Genomic DNA, 8186 nt, shown 5'->3' with positions numbered 1-8186 from the left:
GAAAACGAGAATGTCTATTCTGTACCTGTACCACCACTCTATTCTGGAAGAGAAAGTGTTACCAAGTCTAAGACCATACTGCTTGCTGCACGACAGACCAATAATCAAGAGACGAGTTGTAGGGGCAAAGAATAACGACTTTATTTGGAAAGCCAGCAGACCGAGAAGATTGTGGGCTTGTGCCCCAAAGAACCATCTTGCCTGAGTTAGAATTCAGGCTCCTTTTATACTAAAAGGGGAGGGAGTAAAGTCAAACACTTCCTAGTTCCCATCAGCCTCTGGAGGGGATGTGTTAATATTTTCCTCCCTGCAGTCATTCACAGGTGGGCCTGATCAGGATGTTTCCTGTGAGCTAAACAAAGGTATTTTAGCTTAATACTCATTACCTGGAAAGCAGGGTTCCCAGAGATGGGCCATTATGTATAATTTAAGCTTATAGGCAACACCCCTTTAGTGATTAACTTGTAATAGAATACAAAAGATTCTTCCATATTACAAAAGGTTGTTTTCTAGTTTCACAGGTCCACAGGTGGGGAGACAGTTTTTCCAGGCATGGACCATACTACCCAGAGTCTCACCCATGCCTGATTTAGATGATGAGATTTGGGACCTTTTATGTTGATGATATTTAGGTGAGAGTTTGAGCTTAGAGTTGATGCTGGGATGGGTTAAGGTTTTGGGGGATATTAGAATGGGGTGAATGTACTGGGCACATGAGAGGGATGTGAATGTTTACTATCATGTAGGAGCCGTTACTCTTTATTGCTCTTTTATTCAGAGTTTTACTAAATTTTTTTGTTTATTTTTCATGTGAACTTTCGAATTGGTTTGACTAAAGCACCTCACCACTCACCAAAACAAAAATGAAAGCCAAAACTGTTGTTATTTTAATTGGGATCACATTGAATGTATACATTAATTTAGGAATAACTAATATCTTAATGATACTAGGTCTACTTAAAACCTATTGTTTAAGACTTATTTACCTGGCTAATTTATTATTGATTCCCTCTTCCCTTCTATCCATATTTCTTTTTTTTATTTATTTATGGATCTTTGCTTTATTCAGTTTGTCAAATAAGAGCTGACAAAATTATTGCTTTCCACCCCCCAAAAAGTAGTCACAGAAGCACATCACTTATTTGAAAAAACAGTTTCCTTAGCTACAAAATTTAATTGTAGGGATCAGACAGTGGTTATTGGTCAAACCAATCAACATCAATAGCTTTGAAGTGTGCAGAAGCTAGTTTTTAAATAAAGGTGACAAATACCAATCAAATTGTTATAACACTGTTCAAGATCTAAACAAATGTGATTCTGGAAGTTGAATACAAAAGGCTAAGAGAATGATAGTGCAGTCATCAATAAGTAAACAAAGACATAATTTTCTAAATCATTTTTAGTTAAACAGAATACATTCTAGTTTTAAAAAAAGTTTAAAGCTACATAAAACTCAGTAATCTAACTATTTTCTACCTGAGATCAAAACAAGTTTCTTTTTTCCTATCTAAACATAATTCTTGGCATTGAGGTAAATCTGAATTCATGTGATATACTTTGTCAAACTTTTCAAAAAATTTTAAGCCCTGCTGTAGAGAGAAATTCTCATATTATATATACATATTTACATATTTTTTCTTCAAAGACTAATGACACATTTATGAGGTTAATAGGTCTGTAATGGGACCATGATACTATTTTTTTTAATTAATTAATTTATTTTGGCTGCATTGGGTCTTCATTGCTACGTGTGGGCTTTCTCTAGTTGTGGCCAGCGGAGGCTACTCTTCATTGCGCTGCGCCGGCTTCTCATTGCGGTGGCTTCTCTTGTTGCAGAGCACGGGCTCTAGGCATGTGGGTTTCAGTAGTTGTGGTGCATGGGCTCAGTAGCTGTGGCTTGCGGGCTCTAGAGTGCAGGCCCAGTAGTTGTGGCTCACGGGCTTAGTTGCTCCATGGCATGTGGGATCTTCCGGGACCAGGGCTAAAACCTGTGTCCTCTGCATTGGCAGGTGGATTCTTAACCACTGTGCCACCAGGGAAGTCCAAATGATAGTACTAATAATATGAAAATAAAAAGCCATTCATTTATACCATGTATTCCTATATGGTGCAAAATGAAATGGGATCGTAGAATTTATGTACATAAATGAATCATGAAGAGTTCAGAAATTAAGCTCACTTTAAGAAAACTCATTCTATTCTTTGTTGAAGCAGAGGTTGCACAATTGTGATGTATAACAAAAATGTTGTGTATATAGACTCCAAAACCAAGCATTGGCCTAAATTGGCAATAACTGCAACTTAAATAGAAATTAAAGCCAACTAGATCTTCACTATGGTTATGCAACTTCTGGCTTTAGGGTCTGCAGGTTTTACTGAGGTAACAACCTCTTATCTCTTGCCTCTCCTCCTTGTGCCTGCCCCCAGTGCCCCCAGCTTCCTTTTACATGGCTGTCTTTGGCAATGCTTCCAAATTTTGAAAGCAGAAGAACCTGCTAAGTAAATGGAGAGAATGAAAAATAACACTATATATGATGTATGAAAACCAACCTAAGAGTATGGACTGAGAAAGAAAATACTAGAAGGAAAACTAAGCAGCAGTCTACCCTCAAGGGAAAAAGATAAAATAAAAGAATAAGGGGGCTGTTACTCCTAGATCTTCTTCCACATCATCTCCCAATTAGAAGAGTGTGGAAACAAAATTTCAAACTCTGGAAAGGTAATGACTTTGAAGGAGGAGCTAGGGAAATGAATAAATGATAAAGAAGTACAGGGCTTCCCTGGTAGCGCAGTGGTTGAGAATCTGCCTGCCAGTACAGGGGGACACGGGTTCGAGCCCTGGTCTGGGAGGATCCCGCGTGCCGCGGAGCAACCGGGCCCGTGAGCCACAACTACTGAGCCTGCGCGTCTGGAGCCTGTGCTCCGCAACAAGAGAGGCCTCGATGGTGAGAGGCCTGCGCACCGCGATGAAGAGTGGCCCCCGCTTGCCACAACTAGGGGAAGCCCTCGTGCAGAAACTAAGACCCAACACAGCCATAAATAAATAAATAAAAATTTTTAAAAAGAAGTACAGCAGTAGCTTTAGCTGTCAATGAGTTTCTTTGCTCTGGCATTGGCATTGTCAATACGATCTTTGTTGGTGTTAGCCTTTTCTGTGATCCGTTCTATTTGTCGATTTTGAGCCTCAATCTCATTGCCCACGTCCAGGGCCATGTTTTTTAGATTTCCTAGGATACTTCCCACTTGATTCAGGTTCTCTTCCATTTCATCTTCCCTGGCATCATTTGTTATACAATTACATGGGCATATACAAAGGCCACAGCACTAGTTTAGTTCTGTTAAAGTCTTCTCTGCTTCTCTCATGTCTTTGTTTATTTGGTCCATGCCTTCTTCTGTGTGTTTTAGTTGTTCCCCTTGTTCATCCAGCATAGTGATAGTCTTGATTCCTGCATCCTGAGACTCAATGTCTAAACCCAGGATTCTCCTCGTACTTTCCGGAGACTCATCAGTAACCTGGTTAGCCCTCAGCTGAATTTCTTCTGCTGACAGATTATCCATGATGAATTAAAACTCTTGATAGGTGCAGAAACTGAAATGTAGATATTCAAGCAGTTCTGGCCACTCCCTTCTGGCCGCAGCAGCTTGGACACCTGCAGGCCGGACTCCCACCCATATTTCTTGAAATCCTTCTCCTTTTTATGTCTAGTCTGTTCATTTATTATCTCAGTTCTAGATATTCTAAAAGATATAAAGTAGAATCATATTCTGCTCTCAAGCTGTCTATAATTTCATAATGAAGATAAGGTATCTGCATTTATAATTCAAATCTGAGAGATAAAATAGTAAGTATCCCACAAAACAGAAAACCTTCTTTAGAATCTAAACAGCCTATAATGAAAAGCAAAGCTCTCCACTCCCCTTTCCTATTTATTGGACTGTTTATTAGAGTAGTGCACCAATGGGCAGTGGAAAGTGGATGTGTATGAACTTTGGAATAGCCAGACCTGAATTAATTGCCTAAGGGGTAAGGGCTAGGTAAGGAAACTTGAGTCAAATTTTGGAACCAGTTCTCTTGCTTTCATAATGGACATCCCCATATCTTCTTTTTAGAGCTGTTGAGGGATGAAAAGAAATACACTTTGTAGCATATCTATTATATAATGCATGCCCTTTAAGTCATACTGTCTCCTCTGGTACACTTCTCATCTAAATTCAATGAGCCCACTGCAATGGACACAGCCCATCAAGGAAAAATGTTTAATTTAAAGGTACCCTGAGAACTGTATATCTGTGTGTTGTTTGTATATCCTTCTTTAAAGCTATAAAAAAAACACTTGAAATTTCAAAACATTAAGTATCATGACTAAAAATAAAGTAAATAGAACAAAAAAGACTTATGTTCTATCAAATACAAGTTTTCTTCATGCAGGTTTTGTACATTGCTTTAAACATTCGTCATACTTTTGATTTTTTTGCTATTGTTCTTTTATGAAAATGAAGTGATTTCTTCCATGTATCTTCTCAATTGTTGTTGATTACAAATGTATCTTTTTATAGTGCAAGTCTGTCTAGAATAGAATTCTTTAGCACAGGCAAAAGTGACACAAGTATAAATGCAGATTTTCTTCTGCAACTCAGCCTAAGTTAATGTAGACTATTAATCCATAGCTTCTTACCAGAAGTGCATTAAGGGAGTATATGTCTAGGATATAATTATACTGCAGATCTGTTGATGATTGTAAAACTATTGATCTCCCTTCATTCATTTTATTTTATCTTCTTAAATTTGTGTGGATTTAACCATAAATCCAAAAGAAAAGTTATTGCTGTCAGGGTTGGGGCTGTGTAGTAAGTATATAATAAATTGTTCCTGTGGACCACAAACTTCTTGAGACTTGATCTGCTGAAGTGACAAATGGAAAGATAGCATCTATTTTAAATATTAGCTGCTAGTGGGAGAGGCAGGATCAAAACCACAATGTCCACTGTGTGTGGGGGGGGCGGCCTTTTTAACAGCTTTACTGACATATAATTCACATACCATAAAATTCACTCATTTATTCAATGTTTTTCAAGTACAGTAACAGAGAGTGCCAACGTCATGATTAACTAGTTTTAAAACATTTTCATCACTCTCCCAAAGAAACCTATACTCACCATCCAGCTACTCTATATCTGCTATTCCCTGCCCAGCTCTGTGCCTACTTATGCTAATTAGTAATTATGAATACACTTTCTGTCTTTAGACATTTGCCTTTTCTGGAAATTTAATATAAATGGAATCATCTGTGTTCTTTTCTGACTGGACTCTTTTACTTAGAATAATATTTTCAAAGGTTCATCCATGTTGTAGAATATATCAGTACTTCCTTATTTTGCTGATTATTTCAGTGGATATACCATATTTATATGTCCCTTTGTCAGTTGATGGACATTTGGTCGTTGCCATTTTTTTGGCTCTGATGAATAATGCTGATATGAACATTCATATGCAAGTTTTTTCTATGGACATATGTTCTAACCTTTCTTGGGTGTGTATTTATGAGTGTAATTGCTGGATCATATAGTAATTCTGTGTTTAACATTTTGAGGAACTGCCAAACTCTTTTCTAAAGCAGATGCATCGTTTCATATTCTCATCAGCAATATATGAGGATTCCAATTTCTTCACATCCTCACCAACATCTGCTTTTGTCTTTTTTATTTTAGCCATCCTAATGGGTGAAAAGTGGTATCTCATTATGGTTTGAATCTTCAGTTCCCTAACAACTGATGATTTTGAACATTCCTGTGTGCTTGTTGCCATTTTTATATTTTCTTCAGAGAAATGTCTACAAATACTTAGTCCATTTTTAACATGAGTTATTTATCTTATTACTCAGTAGTATAAGATCTTTATGCATTCAGAATATGTCTGCTATCAGATATATGCTTTGTAAACATTTTCTCCTCTTCTGCAGTTTGTCTCATTATTTTTTTGATAGTACTAATTATTTGATAGATAGAAGCACAAAGACTTTTAATTTTGATGAAATCTAATTTATCTTTTTTCTCTTTTCACTTTTTTGTGGTGTCCCATCTAAGAAGTCATTGCTTGACCCAGTCATAAAGATCTATTTCCATGTTTTCTTCCAAGATAAAAAACTCTTTTTGAAAAGGAAACAAATAAAATATTCTTTTATATACAAATAATAAAATAAACCTCATTCAAATTTAACTTGAAATTTTCTGAAGTAGGAATTTGAGGTTACAGTTATTGGCTTAACATTTACAGAACAAAGGGAAATTCTCCATATTTAACTTCTTTAAAATGGTCCAAACTTTCCGATAAACCTAAAATGTGAAGTTGTTCTTCTTGATAAAGTAGACTGGTGAATTATTGATGTATAAAGGACAATAGAAATCATGTATTGTGTATTAATTTACTCTACTTTGGAAAAGTCATTATAAAGAATTCAAATTTGTAAAGTACTCTGCAAACATTACTCAGATCGCTTTAAACCTTTGTAAAGCCAATGTCTCTCATTTCTGTTATTGCTCTGACTTGAGTACTGAGGTAAGGAGACTGAACACCACGTGCAAAAATATAAAGTGAGTCTGCCTTTACAAATCAAGAGCGTCAGCCCTACACTGGTCAATGAGTGATGACCACAAGAATGCTTTAGTTCTTAGAATTGATAAATTTTGACTCACTAAATAGAGAACCAGTTGAATGAACATGAATGAGGCTCCTTGCATAGTACGTCCTTGGATGTAGGTTGATCATTGGGAGGGGGCCTTCCAGGAGGAGGGAATCAACCTTGGGGTAGGGAACTGCATCAGTGCAGGGGTGGGGGTGGAGGGAAGCCCTCTTAAGTGACAGGAGCAGAGGCAGGGGTGAGGAGAGAGGTAGGGAATACAACTAGGCTGGGCACATGTCAGAACCACCACGAGACACAGTCTTAAATTTTATGAAGGAAGAATTTGAAGGCTACGTTTGCTGACTCACCATTTATTGAGCAGCCCCAAACTCCCTTGGTTAAATAATGTGCTGTGACCCAACTTGATAGTTTTCTCTTCAATAGGCAACTTAGGTAGAGGGATCAGTAATTTCCCATCAGTGGCAGGAAGTGCCCACCCCAGGGAGACACGGAGTTTGGGAACAAAAAGGGCAAGCATGTGGTGCTCCCACTTTCTTCACTGCCCCCAGGGTGCTCAGTACTCAGTGTCCTCACTGAGCCCCAAGAGCCTGTCCTTAACCCAGGTGTTCAGGCAAAGGAGGAGTGGGATAGATGGTCCCCTGAGACCCCCTGGTTCCTCCAGCGCACACAGAGGCCCACCTGCACAAAACCAAATCACTGTCACGCTTGAGACTTTTGTGGTATTGATTATGAATATACCTGATGCAGAATGCTATACTAAAATGGTAAAGAAATGAATTTGAAGCACTTTAGAAGTAAATGTACTAAAACATTAACCTCATTTATGGGAGCAGGGTTTTCAAAGGACATGTTTCCGTTTAAATACATTTTGTATTTTCCAAATATTTTATAATAAGCATGAATTACTTTTATAATTAGAAAAAGTTAGTTTAATAGTTTAAAGATTATAATTTAGGAGGGAAAAATTAGGAGGTTGGGATTAACATACACACATTACTACATATAAAATAGATAATCAACAAGGACCTACTGTATAGCACAGGGAACTCTACTCAGTACTCTGTAATAACCTATATGGGAAAAGAATCTGAAAAAGAATAGATATATGTATATGTATAACTGAATCACTTGTTGTACACCTGAAACTAACACAACATTGTAAATCAACTATACTCCAATATAAAATAAAACTTTAAAAAAATTATTACAATTTAATAGTTACATTTAGTATATAATTAGTATGGTTAGAAATATAATTAGTGTAGTTAGAAAATGTTAGCTTTTAAAATAAATAGGCAAGGAAACTCTATGTTATTTCAAATTTCCCGAACTTTTAGCATATAATAACCCATGTGAATAAGTTCCCACCCATGGCTGAATTAGGTATATGTTCTGATGTTTGCGGCATTTCACTGTTAGTATTCCCAGACTCTACATTGTCCAAGATATCATCATTAGTGAACTGCAAAACTAGAAATTGAACCCCATTTTCTGATTCTAGATCCCATTTGATAGACTTTCCTGAGTCAATACTTGTATCCTGAT

At 37.1% G+C, this 8186-nt stretch overlaps 1 pseudogene across 1 annotated transcript; it reads right to left on the bottom strand.

Annotated features, from left to right (window-relative positions):
* Window positions 1–1307: 1307 nt before the first annotated feature.
* On the bottom strand, window positions 1308–3985 carry LOC309665286 (synaptosomal-associated protein 23 pseudogene; annotated as a pseudogene). The gene has a single exon. The product of its transcript is annotated as a synaptosomal-associated protein 23 pseudogene (transcript).
* Window positions 3986–8186: the final 4201 nt, after the last annotated feature.

Source organism: Balaenoptera physalus (assembly GCF_965194825.1).
Source record: "Balaenoptera physalus genome assembly, contig: SUPER_7_unloc_3, whole genome shotgun sequence".
NCBI classification, from domain to species: Eukaryota; Metazoa; Chordata; class Mammalia; order Artiodactyla; family Balaenopteridae; genus Balaenoptera; species Balaenoptera physalus.
Note: the sequence above shows the minus strand (reverse complement) of the source record. Positions and strands in the feature narration are given on the sequence as shown.